The following is a 19750-nucleotide window of genomic DNA, read 5'->3' as shown; positions in this document are numbered from 1 at the left end:
TTTGGGGGAACAAGAATGATTCATCCCTTGGACGTGGCCGAGCCATCAAAGCTGCTGGAGCTGGATGTTGGTGAGTGTTGTTTGTTGGATTTTAAGGTGCTTAATGAGTTCGAATTTTGAGATTCTATCAAGGTAAGTTTTCCCGGTAATTGAGCGGCTACATCCACTGAAGTACAATGTGGTCGAAGATTTTGGCAGTTTGACTTGTTAGGCTAATAAGGATTTAGTTATCGGTTACCACCTTTGATCCCTTTTTGTTTAGTGGAAAAATGGTTGCTTCGCACCAAGAGTGTCTGGAAATGTCTTTCTTGCCGGGCCGCTGATGCAATCTTGTGTAATAGGTCTCTGAGTGCTTTCATACCAGACTTTCCGCAGTTCTGCTTGTATTCCGTCGGGGCCAGGAGCTTTATTTGTCTTCAGCAATTGGATGATGTCCACAACTACAGTACGGTGCCTGAGATAGTACCAGGAAACAGGTCAAGAGCATCGGGGTTTGGAGGAATATATGGATTGAGCTTTCCTTCGTAATGCTTCATCCATCTCAAGTGGATACCTTCTGCGCTCTCTACCTGGGATCTGTTTTTATCTAGCAGTATGCAATTAATAAGGTTTTTTCACTTGATAGCTAGCGAAGTTTCTTGTACATAAAGTATGAATCAGTTTTCTTGAGATCAGAGTCAAACTGTTCGCTTTTTTATTTTATGCAGGTCTTATGGGATCAATGAATTGCCTTTTCGACAGCAAGCTTCAGTGGCCTATATCTGTCTCTGCTCTCTCTTCCTGGACTTGTTATTGTGTTTGAGCTTGTCAATACATAATAGGGTGATTTTGTCGGCTAGTCAAGGCTTTTAATCGTCCGTATTAGCTCCTTGAACAATGATCGTGACGTCCCTGATGACGTTTGAGCAGTCATTGACCATTATATCGATATCTTTTTTTTACAGATTTATGGTAGCATTTGAAATAAGATACAGTATTAGAGGATTAAGTTCCGACATGGAAGTCAAGGGAGTTAGTTAGACGGTCTGTCTATGTGTGTTTAAAAGGGTGGGTCTCTTATTTAGCTTTGCGAACGATGTCAATCATTTCTTCAATTTAGACATGACCAAGGAATTGTCACTATTGAAATCACTGCCTGCAAGGGTATTTAGCATGGAAAATTTACATTACCTAGTGACGAGTACGTAATCAATAAGATTCCGGATCTTCACACCCAGCGAGGTACTTGTTGCTTTTCGACGTTCTGTGTGTTTGAAGAGAGTGTTAATAATGGCCATAACATTTATAACATTATCTGCAGAACTCAATGAACAATTTTCCTTTTATTTTAAGTCGTTTAAAGCTAAAAGTACCTGTGACATCTTTTTTCCCAGCAACAGCAGTTCCAATAATAGCATTGAAGTCACCTATGACAAGGGCGAGGTCTTTGTTCCAAACTACGTTAACTATACTTTGCAGGGTAAGTTAGAAATATTCAGACTTATTATCTGGCTTGCCACAATCTGGAGCGTAGAATGATTGTCATGTTGATCGGGGATACTTACAGTCATGTCACAATCAATCATTCTGACTCAGGCATTATGGAAATAAGTGATCTTCATGCTATACTTCACACCAAAAAGCCAACTCCTTGGCAATGAGCACCATCAGATCTTCCAGACACTATCAGACTAAAATTACTGGTCCTTTCTTCGCCATTGGTAGTTAGGTGCGTGGCCGAGAATCCCATGATGTCCCAATTACATTGACTTAGTTCATCTGGAATGAGATCTATTTTGCCTTGTTTAGTAAGTATTCTAACGCTTAGGATTACAGCAGATATGAATGATTTCCAGGAAAGCACAGCCTCCGGGGTTGGAGTTGTCGACGTCGTTGAAAGAGATCCATTCGTGAGATTCTCACTCATCAAATCGATGGCTGCTCCAGACGTGGTAGGGGTCATCTCATGGCCTTCGTTGGTTAACCTGGATGCTGTAGTACTGGTTCAATTTCTCGATTGTTTGTATTTTATTTTGTTTTAAGAAGAAAGAAGGTTTCTTGGCAAATTTCGATACAGTGGTAAGCCATTCCCCTCAATACCTGTCAATGCAGAGGGAGGATAAATGCACCCTTCTGGTGTTACACCACCAATAATTTATCCTATTCCTGGGAGAGGCTTTTTGACTGGCGGGACATATACAAACGCCTATGGGACCTGTCTAGTGCACACCAGAGTGGCCTTCCACCTCCTCCGTCTAAATTTATCACCCCCAAACGTGGATTCTTAAGCTATATTTCAAGACCCCCAGAGACCAGGTGTTCCTGGTCCACCCCTCCCTAGCAGGAGGTACCCTGCCTTTCTGCAGGACATTCCCCTATCCACCACCTGGAGACATGCTGAGTGGCCTGGGCCCATATTGAGAAGGTCACTCCGTAGGTACTCAGAAATCTTCTGGTTTCTTCAGGTGTATTTGACCTTAACTAACTCTGGCTGAGCTTATAAAGTTACACCGCTTACTACTGTCCAAAATCAAATAATTAAAGACCCAAGGGCTCGGTCATCTGCAACGAAGGACAATGATTTCAAATCCAGCCTGCCAACCTCTCTAATAGTGTACCCTATGCCCTTTATTTGTGTACCCTAAAGGCATATATTTTATAAAGGGCAAGTATTGTGCTTAGCGGTATTTTCAATTAATATTTAAGTCAATCCAACTTAGATCAACAAGCCAAACAATCCTTTGATACAAACTGTCGTGGATTTTGAAGGCTACCTGTGAAACATTTAGACTATGCACTACATGCAACACCACAAGTTGCCATGGAAGTAGGATGACACTTGCGAAACATGTGTGTGATGTTGTAATGGTCTTTTCTTTGATGTTATGCCATTATCTGAGGGCAACCCCTGAATCAAGTGCACATTTGTTAAATCATCAATAAAGGAAGTAGTTCTTTTCATTTTCAGATTATTCTTAGAAATATTCTTGTCTATGCCCTCTTCTGAAGGGATTGTTATAATAACAAATTTCTGATTTTATAATATTAACAAAATTTATATTAAACAGATTTTCATGGTTACTTTCACTTTAATTTATGTTTTTACAATTTATTTGGGTTTATTTGATATAATACATTCACGCAGTAATTGAAATTAATTATTTGCGAAATTATTTGTCGCGTTTCTGTGAATGTTGAAATGCGCAAATATTTCAAATTCGAAAAATGCAAAAGCTACATCTACGATATTGAAAATAAAACAAAAATATAATGAACAAAAATTAGTTAAACTGGATGCGACCCAGAATAACCATGTACACTAAATTGCCTTCATAATATAAAGTATCAGTTATGTTATTATAAAGTTCCCTTCAGAAGAGGGCATAAACAAGAATGATATGTACTTTTTTTTAAAGAATAAAAATGGACTTTGTTTATGTTTTTCTCTCTTTTTATTTCAAGCTATACGTAAAAAAGTCAGATTTTAACTGCTCCATTTTAGTTTAACTAACAAAGTACTCATGCTAGTTTTTCTCAAATATGTCCTTGCAAACATGGTAAAAAGGGCTCTTATTTTAAAAATTAAGTGCTGAGTCTCACTATTTGCGTTTCAGAAGCCTTGAGTGGTATCAACCGAAGCAGACGTCCTTTTATTCAACAGCCGTCAATATGTTTATGCAAAATACTTTTTCCAAATATAGAAATGCTATTTCTGAGGTATGACTGGCAAAATAAGGGCATCGTGTGGTTTATTCAGGAAGTTAGAGGGTAGGCTATCGCTAATCATAACATTTTGTAATATGTTAAAAAAAATTCATAAGAAGATGTGGTATCTTCTTGATACCACAGAAGCAACCGAAGCAGATGTCCCTTTATTCAACAGCCGTCAATATGCTTATGCAAAATACTTTTTCCAAATATAAAAATGCTATTTCTGAGGTATGACTGGCAAAATAAGGGCATCGTGTGGTTTATTCAGGAAGTTAGAGGGTAGGCTATCGCTAATCATAACATTTTGTAATACTGTATTAAACACACATTTTCAAATCTACGCTCTACTCTCAGCTTAGATATCAATTCAGTTATGAAAACTCAATTTATTTTTGGGACACAGTGCGCGGTACCGATTCTAGCGGCTGGAGACAGGAAACTTGCAGCAGAGCTTAGATACAAAATTGCGTTCCCGCCGATGGTGTTGTAGTACGATTTACGCGTCGGAGCGCGGGCTTGGAGGAGGTGCCAAGTTCATAGATCTGTACCAAAAGCTTCTCATGGGCAGGATAGGAGTTTTCATAACTGTATCGGTATCTAAGCTCTGGCTCTACTCCAGTATTTTCCTTTAACACGGGAGCTGTAAATTGAAACAAATTACTAAGATGACTTAATTATCAATGGCACTAAATTCACGACAAAGTAGGAGGTTTTAAAATGTGTTTTTTGATGTCTTGGAGGACACATTTGTTGTTTCTTTTCAGTTTACTATTAGTCAATGAAAATACAATTAAAGGTATTTTCCAACTCTGGGGAGAAAGCCTAAAATTATAGAAAATAAACTGTTCCCCCCTCTTCCCAATTGCCGTATCTTTAATTTTCCCTTTACTTTAACGCTGTAAAAAATTAAGATGACATAACATATTTAAAGATAACAAAGAGTTTCTTATTATGGTACGATATAGTCTACACAAGAGCCAAATGGGCCATGGTTCCAAAAAGGTTACTCATAAAATAACAACAACAATAAAACAGCCACTCCATTCCTGCTATGTAAATATTCATCTTTCTTTACCGGACCGATTGTCAAAAAGCTCTCTCTTCAATACATCGCCACTTGGATATGTTTCCCTACGTTTCAGACAGCCAGAAGGCACTTACCCCTAAAAAAACTGGTAAAGGTAAAAGGTAAAGGATACGGCATTAGACTTTACAGTCCCTACCGGCGGTGCTGATCTCCAAAAACTGAACCTTCTAAAAATTAAATCCCTCCATTAAACTTACCTCAATCCCAAAGATTCCCTACCTCAAACCCTCCAACTCGTTGCAGTCGCATCAAGTGCAGTATGCCTTAATTTTTTTAGTCATTTCTCATGGTTACAACAAAGGATCGAGAAGTAAGCATAAGCGTTGGGCTATCCTACAGACAATTGCAAGGGAAGGTTTAAAAATCCAGATTATCTGATAGTTTGGCTTGATAAGACAAATGGCAAGTCGTTAAAAGGAAAAACTGAGACGCATGGCCATTGGTCTGTTAATGGGGGGGTTGATTCTTTGACCAGTTTGACAGATCATCGTCACAAAAATTACTTGCAGTCAAGAGCCCCGCGGAACATCATCCTTTTGTTTCAAACCTGTAATATTCAAAGTACAATTCGTTTTTGTTTTTTGTTTTTGTAAAAAGATAATTCGTTTAGATTAATTCAATAAAAAATTATTCAAGTAAAAAAAAACAGTTTTATAGCTAAAATGAACAAAAATTCATCTTAAAAGGATATTGGTTTCCGTCCCTGGATCCCACCTATTCTGCTATACGTATATGTGTATTTGATACACAAAACTCCGTATGACCTTGACCACAAGTGACAACATGAAAAAGAGAAAACCAAACATATAAAAACATTTAAAATAAAATAAAACTAATACAAACATAACCGTCAGGAAAGTCCTCTTGGTGGGCCGTGCCCGTACGAATAAACTTCGCCATTCCCCTGATACTTAAAAAAAAAATTTCCAACAAGCTTCCTACTTACAATTCTTCCTCACCAACATCAAAAAACTTGTTTCCCAAATATTATTGCCCCCAAACCTCCCAAAACATACAGTACAATCTTCCTCCCAAACATGGAGAAACTGTAAAAAACACTTTTTTATTCTAACCTTCCCCAGATATCTCTTTCTCCTACATTGCCATGACATTCGACTAAAAACATCATAAAGTTTAAAATCTTAACAAATTTTTTTTTCAAAAGAAAAAAATTTTCAATCAAAAGTTTTAAGTTGAAAATGAAAGGAACAGAAAACGAGGTCAACTGATTAGCTTCAGCGTTATCTGCAACAAGAGAAAAAAAAGGGGCCACAAGGCCCAGTTGCCAAAGAAAGGGTCACAAAAGCGGCGGAAAAACAAAACAACTAAAATAACTAAAAACACAAAAATTGTATAATCGTGTCACCATTGGATTTTTATTCAAAACGATCTATCTATTTTCAGCTTTACAAAGGGTTGAATGTAAAATTTTTTCATTCGTGTTTTCAGAGTGAGCTTAGGTGTAAATTTGTTTACAATTTGTGACATATATAAAATATATAAATCGAAAAAAGGTCCGAATAGGCAACGGAAATCAATTATGTATTAGGTTAGAATAAGCCACGTGAAGAGAAAAAATCATTCAAGAAGAAAAACGTTTGGGATGGTAACACTGGCCCCCACAGTACCTGTTATCGTTGCTGCAGATCAATATGAACTCGGAACCGTTGATTCTACAATAAGAATAATTGTTGTGCTGGAGACGCTGCGGTAACTAAATAAGGAACAGACTTGTAAGAATTGCACAAACAACACTACCACAAAAGTTGCTAAGATACTCTCCCAGTGATGTCATGTGCCCGCTGACAGTGATGTCATGTGCCCGCTAGGAAGGAGTGAGTATGTGCCCGCTAGATCCCTTAGTTTTTGAAAAAAAATACTATTTTGGCGTAATTTCATAGAAAAATGTCTTTTTTTGTGTATTCAGGGAAAGAACGATTAGTTTGCCCCCTTACCCCTTAGATTTTGAGAAACACATTTTGTCCGCCACCTAAGTTTTTGTTAATTGACGCTACTGGACTCTCCTTCAGATCGAGAGGATGTACATTCAAGTCACATTGTAGTAAAGTTCCCCGTGCAGCACTTGGAAACTTAATTATTTTTTAATTGCCGCCGAGATGAGAATTTCATTTCGAATCAAAAGTTGCGAGTTCACATCTAACTATAACGGTCCCAATCAAATCTCCATGCAGGCATGTACATAGTTACTTTTACTTTGGATGACTATACAGAACTGTGGAGACGATTGTGCTTTCTAGTGACACACACTTCATTGCTGGTTCATTGTGTACTTTAATCATGCCTGGTCTTCATTAACTTGAAAGTTAACTACCAATGAATCACGACACAGCTGCAGGTAATGATCAACAATTTAACTAAATGAGTCATTTTCTTTCTGTTAGGTTTTTTTCCTTGAATATACATCTAATTGGCTTCTTAGTCATATCCGTACTGACAACTTTAAGTTAATTCAGTTTTAAAGACAATTGCGTGTTTATCAACAAAATTAAATAAAACAAATAACAAGGAAGAAGAACATCAATAATATTTAAGTTGCCAAATTTTTTTTTTCCACAGAAGCTCAGGCTGAAAATTCTTGGTTCAATCAGATTCAATTTTTTTGAGTTCAGGGGTTTATTCAAGTCCTTCACTTCAGAGGTAGTTTAGTCTCAAACTTTAAAAGTGGGTTCACCTTCATAAAATCTGTGAAAAATGAAATGTTTACCTTAATTCCTTGGTAATTGTAATTATCCCGTTTTGTAAATTGTGTATTCCATATTTTTGTAATTTGTAATTGTTTACCAAATCAATATAATAGAATTTGTCATCTCTCAACAGATAATAATTTTAACGAAAATCTTTATTAACAAAATTAATCATTTTAACGAATATTTTAACGAATGGACTCAAACTTCTTATGCGTTTTTTTTTTCTTATGCGGTGTTTTCATTCTACTCTAATTTGCAGTCTAAGGACTTCGAGGAAATCATCATAAAAGTTTTCTCTCCAACGTTCTATTTGGCAATGAACTATTAGGTTTTAGCCCTTTAATATAGTAAAGAACAATTTTGATCAGGTGACTTGGGGGAAAAGGGGGAAGGGGGATAGCTGCCCTCCAATATTTTAGGTCACTTGAAAAGGTAATACAATCCCTTCAAAGAAAAATGGGATTAAGTGAACCAAAATAAATTGGAGTTACTGGCCCAGCATTGGAAGTCATGGATGATTTCAAACAGTTCGTGGTAGCGAAATGCAATTAAGGTGCGATGTGGACTCAATTATAACTGAAAAATCTAAGAAAAAACGTTTTTATAACAATAAATACGTAAAAGAATCGAATTTTGATGCTTATTCAAAATATGTAAAATTCATCAAATCATCAATTTAAAGGTACTCTTTAGAAGTTACGAGACTGAGAAAATTTGCCATTTTTCTAAGAAAAGGGGGAAATACCCTCAAAATTAAATAGTCTTAATGAAAATCAGACCATCAGATTCAGCATACTAAAGAACAGTTCTAAGGACATTTCAAGCTCCTATATGCAAAAATGAAGAATTTGCATTTTTTTTTTGCCAGAAGAACGATCACGGATGCGTGTTTAATATTTTCTGTTTTTCCCCAGGGGTGATCGTATCGAGCCAGTGACTGTAGAAGATCGGGAGAGGACTCGTTTGATTGAAAATCGAAAGTTCTAGTGCCCTTTTTCAATAACCAAAATATTTTAAAGTGACGAAAAATATCAGAGGGATTATTCTGGTGCCAGGAGGGGCGTTACGTGGAAGTATTTTTATATTGAGGAATTTTTAATTGGGGAAGAGAATTTTCTATGGAGGGGAGATGGATTTCCCAGAATTATTTATAAAAAATACCAAAAAATTAAATGAATTTGTTTTCAACTGAAAGTAAGGAACAGCATTAAAACTTAAAACGAACAGAAATAATTACCTATATGGGGGGGTCAACCCCTCGTCAATACTTTAATATTTACACTAGTTTTTTGTTAGTACTCTTAAAGAGCTTTTGATTCTAATTAAACAACCTTTGCGCTTCAGGAATCATTCTTAAAGAATTGGGACCAAGTTTGAACTTAAGTGTAAAGAGCAAGGTATTGACGAGGGGGTGACCCCCCTCATATACGTAATAATTTCTGTTCGCTTGAAGTTTTAATGTTGCTCCTCACTTTAAGTTAAAAAAGAAACTTTTTTTTTATTTAGTTTAGCTTCATTAACTGAGTGTAGTAAATATAAATATCATTTTTCTACAATGAGCGCACTTTTTCACTTATCAAAGTGCCTAGATCTTAATCTTAAGATTGTAGTTCTATCTGGTAAGATTACCATGATTAGTTCATGTAAGTACTATAAACCTTAACTCAGAGACTATTATCTTTTGCTTTATCAAAATTTTAAGTGCTAAGATCTAAGAAAACAATAAAAAAAAATAGTTAAAAAAATAGAACATCGGAGGAAAAAACTTTGATGGAGATTTTGTCAGAGTCCTTAGATTTCACCAGGGTTAAATTTTCACCTAAATATAATCGTCTAGAGGATCTTACTGGTGGAGATTTTTCGTCGAGAGGGAGCCCATTTCCCTGGTATTATTTAAAAACAATCATAAATCAAATAAAAAACAATTCTTTTCTATTGAAATTAAGTAGCAACATTAAAACTTAAAACGAACAAAAGTTATTACGTGTATGAGGGGGTTGCCCCCTCCTGAACACCTCTCTCTTTCTGCTAAAACTATTTTCTATTCAATCGCATAAAAAAAACAGTTGGAATAACATTAACCAGGAGCGCCAATTCACGGAAAGATGACGGGGAATGCAAGGATTCTTTCATTTTTTCAAAATCATGATACAAAAATAAGTATTTTTCAAAATCTGGAAGTGGGCTGTTTTTCAATGAAAACAACAAAACAGTTATTTTTCGAAATCTAGCTCCTGCTGGTCCCTCCCCCCATATGCACCCCTGCAACAACTGCTATTAAAATCAATTCAACGTATTTCTTATATCCTCCAACAAAGTTTATTGCAACGGTTTCAGTCTATTAGTTCAATAGCACTGGACCCTAATTTATCGGCACAATTTTAGTATTTTAAGTTTTATACCTCGAGAAGGAATTCCAGTTTGACTAAGATCCAATTGATTCCTGTATTCACATATCTTTATTTAGTAGATTTGTTAAAAGTAGGCTACAAAAATAATCTTACATAAAACGATGAACATAATACATAAATAAAAGATAAAGTTGTTCAACAAAAAGTAAAGAGTAACGTTGAATCTGAACGAGTCTTTTAACTCTCAGGAAAAAATGTTCTTCTAGTTCAAAGCCAGTGACGGTTTTAGAAGGGGGCAGAGGGGATACTTGCCCTAGGTGCAGAAATTCTAGAGGCAAAAAATTTCAAATAAATAATCTAAGGAATATAGTCTTTTATAATTTTAGAAATTTTTTCTTATCAAAATGATTAAATAAATAAAATTAAGTAAAGAATATTCAATCCAAAATTTTCATTTTTCCCTTATCTTCATCACTATATTTTTAAAATATCAAAGAAAAAATAACAAGATTTTTTCAACTCATAGTAAGGAGCAACACTAAAACTTGAACCGAACAGAAATTATCACGTATATGTAAGGGGTTGCATCCTTCTCAATGCCTTTTATTTTAATGCCTTACTCGTTACACCATAGTTTGACTATTTGTTCCAATTATTAAAGAATGACTCTTGAAACACAAGGCTCATTTAATTAGAATAATAAGCTTTTTTAGTGGTTATATAAAAACTTTAGTGCAACGAGCGTGGTATGGAAGAATTGGAAACCCTCATACAAGTAGTAACTTCTGTTAGTTTTAAGTTTTATTGTTGCTTTTTACTTTCAGTGGAAACAAGTTTTTCTTTTCGATTGTATTTAAGTCTCTAGAAAATCCGGCTCCTCCTCCATGGAAAATTGTCTTTCCCCATGAAAAATCTTTTCATGGAAACATCAAAAGATCCTTCCACTTACCCCCCCCCCCTTCCCCTCCACCGAAAAGTATCAGCCTCTCCCCTAAAAAATGTCAGTATACTTCCCAATACCCCAAACTATATATAAACAATGGGCAAATTTTCATAGCCTGCAGCCCTTCCCATGGAGGTCATTTGTCTTCCCCCGTCTTTACAGGCCAATAAGCCTTTGGAGGAATAGTAAAATATAGTTTTGTATGTATATTCGTGATGAATAAAGCTTATCTTACTGCTGCAACCATGATACCAGTGTATTCATATTCCCCCCCCCCTTTACCCGAAGGCTTAAATTATTTATGGAACATAGCAGCCTATGTCTTAATCTCAGAATGTCAGTAAAAAAAAATGTGCAGCTTAATATCTCTGAAAGTATCGGCACTTAGTATTTTATGGACGTCCCAAGAAAATTGTTTTCAGAGAAAACATAGGGGGTAAAAAAATACATATCAGAAGTTTCTATTTCGGATTAAGAGAAGGAGAATCTTACAAACAAGATTGCAGCTGTATTTTTCCAGTCCACAGATACAGCTGCCAGTCTCATTTTATGCTTTACTGAATTGTGTCAGTAAAATGATCATATGCAGTTTCTGAATGGACGTTAATGTGTTTGATAACGCTACATTGAATATGAATACCAAATAATAAAACGCTGAAGTTAAAAAAAAAAAGTGAAAGTGGGATGAAAGAATAAGCCGGATATTTTAATTTTCAAATAAATAAGAACATGTAAGGCAACGAAGAAAAACGAGATAGTTCATAACCAATTTGAAAAAACAAAACAAAAATGAAAAATAATAAAATAATAACCAAATAATAAAACACTGAAGTTAACAAAAAGGTGAAAGCAGGATGAGAGAATAAGAAAAGTGTAATTTTTAAATAAACAAGGAAACGCAAGGCAACGAAAAAAACGAGATAGTTCATAACCAATGAGAAAATATAAAAGAATGAAAAGTATGAATATTAAATAATAAAACGTTGAAGTTAAAAAAAAAGATGAAGGCAGGATGGGAGAATAAACCAGAAAATTTAATTTTCAAATAAATAAGGAAATGTAAGGCAACGAAGAAAAACGAGATAGTTCATAACCAATGAGAAAATACAAAGTAATGAAAGGTATGAATACCAAATATTAAAATTCTGAAGCTAAAAAAAAAGTGAAAGCAGGGTGAGAGAAAAAGCTGGAAACTAATTTTCAAATAAACAAGAAAATGTAAGGTAACGAAGAAAAGCGAGATAGTTCATAACCAATGAAAAGATACAAAAAAAAAACGAAAATACCTCGACTGACTGGACGTCTTGTCCGGAATCATTGCATTTTGGCGGGAAGAAGTGGGGAGATTACGGTGAGGACAATACCTCCTCTATATTTTTCTGTCCCCTTCCAGATTACAAAGAAAAAGAATTTTTTGGGGAAATCAATTGAAAAAAAAAATTGTCTCCCCCCCAGACTGAAAATAATACGTTTTCTCGTATCTTCACTAAGAAAATAAAAGAACGGAAATCACAGAAACAAAAAAAAAGCTGTCACCCTAGAAATTAAAAATAAATATTTTTTTTCTATCTTATTAAAAAATCTCTGCCTCCATCCCTAGAATTCCATGAATTGTGGCCCCTGTGAAATTGACTAAGGGATCATTTGACCAAGGAGTGACCAATTGTGTATTTTCATTGTGAGCAAGCTTGCACCTCTGAAACTACTTCATATGTCTTAACTTCTGCCTATTGCACCTCTTCAATTCTTTTCCAGGTCCATTATTCAGATCCTGCCTCAATGATATATGTCTACAAAAAACTTATTGCGTAGTCCATTGCATTTGACCTGAGCTTCGCATTCATATAAGGAACCATACCTCGGCTTAACGTTATTAGTAGCCTACGTGACATAAGCTACTTAGTATAAGAATGTAAATGGTATTTTATTCGTCACTTGAAAATAATCCACATATCAGACACAAGGTTATATTAATAAGTACCTTATTATAAAACTATGTGCTAGGCCTGCTTAGTCAAAATGTAACCACTGTCATCTTTGAAGTGCTTCCTCAGATCGTTTTTATTTTTTAAATATATAAATTGTTTTGACAGTCTACAAGTGGCGTGGCCAAAAAGTCTAGTACAAGAATCGAATGGACACGAGAAGAAACACAGGTGGTTCTATATGGGTTTAAAACACGAATTAAAACTATTAGGTCAATAAGGGTGCGACGCCATAATGAAGAACTAGAAACAAATTCAACCTTAGTAAAGACTTATTTGGACACAACCGGAATGTTCAAAAAGTAGCCGATTCGTTTGCTTTTAAACAGTTTACATCTATTATAAAAACCAAAGACTTTATTAAGACTCACACTTAAGGGCGTAATTAGTTATGGGGCAGGGGAACAACTGCCTCCAGACCCCAGTTTGCCCCCTAACTGAAATTTACTTTCTTTATAACTTGACTTGGAGATATCGACTTCAACTTTACTCCCTCCTTCTCCAGGACTTTGAAGAATTTACGCCACTGCCCAGGCCCTAAAATAGATTAAAGAAAAGTTTTAACTTAGCCCTAAATCAAAGCAGAATAGAAAAAACACGTAAAAAAGTAATATTTTTGCTTAAGTTTTCTAATTCATTTTTTTCATGCTGATCAATGATTGATTTATCAGTCCAAACTTCAGTTTCCTCTCTTTACCCGCTTCCCATATCAGTTTGTCTGGGTCTCCGATCCTCCCCAAAGAAAAGCAAAAATTATGTTATTCACTTGTAATCAAATCATGGCTTTACCACGGAAATAGGTCAGGTTAGGAGAACTGCTCCTCCCATCAAATGGGTTAGATTTATCAATTACAATTTGTATAAGTAACCCTTTGCGTCTAGTTTCTGTTGTACGCAGTTAATTACTGGACAGCTAATACGTTATTGAGATTCAATCGATAGGAAAACTTTTCTTCACGATATCCAGGGGACAGATGTCTCAGGGACGTCAAATTGACCAGTCCCAAGGGGTGTGAGGGCAGGAAAAGTCATTGTCTTCACTCTTTATGACACGCATCACCTACCTTGACCGACTGTCAATACGTCACGAATTTGGCAGATGCATTAGGAACACAGCAAGGGCGAATAATTCATTATATTCAACTTAGCTAACATTGTTGTCAGTAAGTACTTGTCGGTTTCTGTATTCATTCATCTTGCTCTGTTTGGCTTTTGGATAATATGGATCTGCTGGTAAAGCTTTTGAAGGGATCTCTCTAATGGAAAGTCCACAATTAGTGTCTATCAGCTTCACTGACCGCAATTCCTTACAAATAGTTGTGTCAACAAAACAAAGCGACTTTCGTGGATAAGAAATGGACAGTGAGCGTTTCATGTGACAGCATAGAAAAGCATCGTTTCGACCGGATGTCCATTCCTTACCAACTGGCGCAAACTTCAGTGCATCGATTGTTCCGCCACGCGTGTCTTGCATCTGCCACGCCACAGTTGGCAAACTTTCACCGTGTGTGGAGCGCGACACCTTAAGTGTACGTTTGCTAACAGTGGGAAATACCTCATATTGTTTTCTATTTTTATTTCTTTTTTTAATCAGGAGCCTAAAAACATACTGGACATTCTCAAAAGTGGCAGAGCTAAAGAAGATAAACAGTTACCCACATCAGGCATGTAGGCAAGAGGGTAGGGTGCGGGCCACGCCACCTAAAACCCAAAGTCTTTTTTATCTTCAAGCACACTTTAGTCAGACTCTCAATACCTTATCCTCCCCCGAAAAAATCGCACGTGCCCTATCCACAAGGGCCTTTAATCTGAGATGCCCAAGTTTCTTTTTTCTGAGGAGGGTGGCTCGAAAAGGCTAAACAGGGCATTTTTTTTATTAGAGCCGTTTAAAACTAAAGGGAGAGCACAGAAATATTTGATTTGTGGGGTTGAGAAGTATTAGGACTTTGAGTTCCATCTTCCTATGTGCATGTATAAAAAAAGACTGTTCCAGAAAGAGGTAAGAACTGTTATAGACATAACAATATGTCATCATTAGCAATAGTAATACTTATATTATGGCAGTAGGGGCGTACTCCCAGAATTTTTATTGGAGGGGGGAGAATTTTATTCAAGCGCTACTGAGGAAAAGCTACCATTTACCGAAGACGCTGCTAGGTTAAATTAAATAAACATAAAATTAAGTGCTGGTAATCAAGATTTTACTAAGATTATCAGCAATGAATTGCTGCAAGCGACAGTAGTATAGTTTCGGCTTTTCAGCAGGCTTCACCACTAATGTTGCAAAACCTATCCCCCCTCCACTTCCCCATCCTCCTATCCCAGCACAGGAAACTCTATCTTATAGATGAACCAAGCACCATTCTAACAGCCCCGCGTATTGCGCTATTCAGTTGCACGCAATTTTGAACCGATTTCGAACCTGAAAGATTAAATTTGTTGTGCTAAACTTTAACTAAGAGTGATTCATTGAAATATCATTTATGACTTTTTATTAAATTGATTTGGTAGTGTGTTTGTTGGTTTACATTAATAAACAGCATTGAAATAAGCGGGCCACATAAACCAAAAGCAAAAATACAGGATAATTGCAAGTTTTATTACATTTAATTCTAAGTCTAATATTATATTGTAATACGGATCTTATGATATTTCAAAATTTGACGAATTTACATATACTTTACGTCTTCAACCATCGAAGGCATGAAAAAGGTCTTTCACACGACGCAGAATTCATAGGAATAGTGAAGTATTTTTTAAATAGATCAAATATCAGAGGAAACACACATTTCAAGCGTTTTTCTGCTAAAACAGACGCTCTTTCTAGAATCTTTTTGTTTTCATATCTCCAAATCAGTAGAAACACTGAAGCTCAGACATACAGCGTTCAAAATTGAGCTTATAGTATTTACACACAAAGCCTACACTGTCTTTGTTCATTTTGTTTGCACCCAGCATTACGCTTTAAGTTATCCAAAACGTCAAAACTGTTCTCTTCTAGCCTAATTTCAATCTCTGTAGTTAGATCATTAATGACAGGAAACAACAGTATTTTTGAAAAACTCTTGCGCTGTCTCATATAGAAATATATTACCCCGACCTTATTTCACTGGAACTTTAGATTTCTGGGTCAAGTCAATAACACTATTTACCTAAGTGACCAGCTTGAGTCAATACAAAAAAGAGCAGTCAAAGTAATATTGTGCGATGCTTTTACCGAATATAAGTTAGCATTATCCACTTTACAAATTCCCTCTCTTCAAGAGCGTCGTCTCAGTTTAATCCTTGAATTTGACCAATATCTTCTCAGAAGTGATAAACACAGATCGATACTACCACCAGTTTTAGTGAAACATCGAAGTACTAGGTTGAAGAAAGTTGACAGATTAGCAGCACCTCCTTCACGCACAAATCGTTTTTCCAACTCATTCATCCCTTTCTTTGTATCAAAGGATAACAACTGCTGATTTAATCCTATGTGTCTTCTAATTTTGTTGTTGTTTGATTTAATCCTTTTTTTGTTAGCACAAGCGCCATTTAGTTTTATGACTACGAGAGATTGTGCAAATAAAACCGATTCTATTCTATTCTAATTCTGAACCTCTAAAACCATATTTCTAATTTAGAGCTTTGAAGGCTATCATAAAGTGCCATATGACACCCAAAACGTTTACTTTTATTAAAAAAACTTGCATTTTATTTAATATTTATCTTTAATATCACAAATATTTAATATCTTTTTTATTTTAATTTCACGGGTTGAAACAAAAACGACGCATGGGAAAATGCACGAGAAATATATAATTTGGGCTAAATATTTGCATACTAGGGGTGGGGGGTTTTTGGATAAGCTATAGTGCAGCTACAGTAAAAATGTGTTAACTACAATTATCTTACATATTATGAAGTAGGTCTAAGAACTGTTCTTTATCATATTTCTTTCTCAACCGCCTCAATTCTATGCTTATTAAAAATTTAAGAAGGGGGCATTTTTTTTCTTTTTTCCCATGAAAATACCAAATAAAAATTTATTTTTGAAATCAAAGGATGGGGGAAATCCCGGAGGCTAATATCCCCCCACGTGATTGACACCACTGGAACTAGTTTCAATAGCAACACAAGCGTAATACCATTCAATACTCGGGATTTAAGTTCTTAGATCTCTGTAGGTCTGAATTCTTCCGGCATTGCCCTACGAGAAAGCCTAGACCAAGTATCAAATAATTACTTGCTTAATCAATCTTAAAACACAAAATTGACATACCATAGTCTAATTCAGATATTGAAACAGTCGAACTTATTTCTTACTATGGTAAATTTCAAGCACTAGACCTGCTAACAAGAGCAAAATCCTCCCTGGTTATACTTAGCTTGTATAATAAATAGATGACCTATTTCCTTGATAATAAGACTTCAAGTGCAGTATATATGAATAAGTATTAATGAGGAAGCGCAATAGATTACGATTTTTGGTGTTTTTTACATTAGAAACGAGCTGGAATTATTTAAGAAAAAATTATCTGCTCGAAGTACAGAGAAAATTTGAAGCTTAATACGAGCAACAGTTTTAAAGTTACTTAATCAATTATATTTTTCTCCAACTTATTAGGGCAGGAGGGGGAAGCAACTGCCCCCTCCCAAACGACGCTACTGTATGGTAGTATCTACTGATTATTTAAAAAATCTAGTTCAGTAGAGTCGAAACAATGGACTAACTTCGTAATATTAAAAAGAATTTATACATTCCTATAACAAAAACTTTTTTTCCTAACTTTTGTCCTCCAAACAAAAGTTTCTGCAGCTTTCCTTCAATCCCTGGTAAAAACTTCTGTGGACGTCCATATTGTGAACAGAAGGTCGCAGCTTTCCATCAATCCCTTGTAAAAACTTCTGCGGACGTCCATATTGTGAACAAAAGGTCGAATCATAGACAATAGTATGCATATTTTTCTGTAGGATTATAGAGTATACCAGGAACATGAACACATTTTTTTGGGAGGTGGCGCTAAAGACAATCCTATTTAATAGTTTGAATCATAAGCGCCTAGAAATTGGGAAAATTCCAAATTCCAGGGAGTCGGGTCCTTGACCCGGGACTAGAAACGGAAAAAATCCACAAAGTAGAAGCCTGAACGGTTCATTTAACGAAGCAGCAAAGATTATGCAGGTGAAACTATGTCTTTGATTTAACTGCCATGTTTGTCACCCAAGAGCGGTAAGGAGAAAGGTGCCCCCCTTGGGAAAAAGAAGACATGCATGATCAAGAAAACGTATGGGAAATATTCTTGTTTAAATTCCAATAAAAAAAATATGATAAAATCCGACAGTACTGACTTCCCCCCCCCCGCCTGGGGAGGTTTCATGGTGTCACTCTTGTTTTCACCAATAATTTCATGAAATAAATAACATGTCTTCAACTAAAAGATGTCTGTTTTGACTTTTCCTACTTTGAAATTCTGAAACCAAGCTTGTTTAAATTGCAAACTCAAAATTAGTTCGAGACTTTTTAAACACATATTTCATTCGAAGCGAATATTCTTTTAATTCTTGTTTTCCGTATTAACTAACTGTTTAATTTATTTTCAATGTTTTTTCCTTTTCTTTTACCCTTTTATGTATTTATTTTTCTGTTTGTTTTCTTCCTCCAGATGCTTCTGCTGTTTCTTCTGCATACTTGGTATTTAACTAATACCGAAGTAAATTATTTATTTAATTATTCCTCCTTACTTCATGGACTGTAAACGTATCACATTTTGTAACCACAAAAAATTGCCTCCACTGAGGATTGAACTCAGGACCCCTGGTTTACAAGACCAGTGCTCTGCCGCTGAGCTATAGAGGCTTGTCTGTAATACACAATCAAATACGAGTAGATAAATAAAACCAAAAATTTGTTAACTGCGTCATTCGCTTCTGGCCAAGGAAAAGCAAAAAATGGCCTTGATGTCAAAACAAGCATACAAAAAATCTTTCATAAAAACTCGTCTAGTCAATGACGGAAAAAATGACACTTTTTTCTGACTTTTGGCCTGTCTATCAATAATGTAATCTAACTTCATTAGTAACACGTGTGACTACAATTATTTGTCAGTAATGACTGCGGTTGGCAAAATTTCCCATACACTTGAAAAGAAACTATTTTTTATTCGGGTTTTTCTATTTGCTTGCTAATGATTGTTTTATGCTTTTTTTTGTGATGGGACTTATCGTTTACTTCGTGGTTCAGTAGAATTTTCCTTAATTAAAGTATATATTGCAAAACCATCTAGAAACAAGCCGCAACTTAATGATATTTAAACACGATGATCACGATTTTATCATCGATGAGAAAATAACAGTAGACAAGGGAATAATTAGAGTGGATTAGAGGCAAAGGGTGACGGTGGGGGGGGGGGGGCAGGCATCGGCCTCTAAAAAATGAAAATGCGCAAAACAACTTTATGACCTCTCAGAAGAAATACTATGCTTCTACGACCAAAAAAGCTTTACAAACGTATGGAGTCTCCCCAAATTTTTTTGTAGCCCCCAACCAGGGACTTCATTTAGGGGGGGACATTTCCTCCAATAATTCGGTGAAAAATTATTATATAGCCCAAGCCCCTGAACTATCCAGATATGGACCTCTCTTGCCCCCCAATAAAAATGCTACAGCTACAGCCCTGCCCTCCCTTTCTCTCTGTCTCTCCTTGGAGAAATTTTGCGGGTGGCCTTGGCTAGAAGTTAGTCTCATAAAAGGATTACTTAATATGTTAATATTTTATATAAACGTGGACCATACTTGTATGTGGTAAAATTGGTCTTGGGACCTGGTTGCACTGAGATCTTATTGCTTTCACGATAGTTTACTATAATTTCAATATCATTTGCGTATTTGTGTGTGTTTGAGAAACATGTCTTGACCTCTAGAATATGACCCCCCATCCCAAATGCCAGTGAACTTTGAAGGCTAATATAAAATGCATCATATATAAAATCCTCAATTGAAA

The 19750-nt window shown here is 35.7% G+C and overlaps 1 non-coding gene across 1 annotated transcript; it reads right to left on the bottom strand.

The window, feature by feature from the left end:
- Positions 1-18534: 18534 nt before the first annotated feature.
- Trnat-ugu (transfer RNA threonine (anticodon UGU)) lies at positions 18535-18606 on the bottom strand. The gene has a single exon. It is a non-coding gene; the product is annotated as a tRNA-Thr (tRNA).
- Between the last annotated feature and the right edge of the window lie 1144 nt (positions 18607-19750).

Source organism: Artemia franciscana, chromosome 12, assembly GCF_032884065.1.
Source record: "Artemia franciscana chromosome 12, ASM3288406v1, whole genome shotgun sequence".
In the NCBI taxonomy this organism is placed as follows: Eukaryota; Metazoa; Arthropoda; class Branchiopoda; order Anostraca; family Artemiidae; genus Artemia; species Artemia franciscana.
The sequence above is the reverse complement of the archived record's forward strand: the minus strand, read 5'-3'. Positions and strand labels throughout refer to the sequence as shown.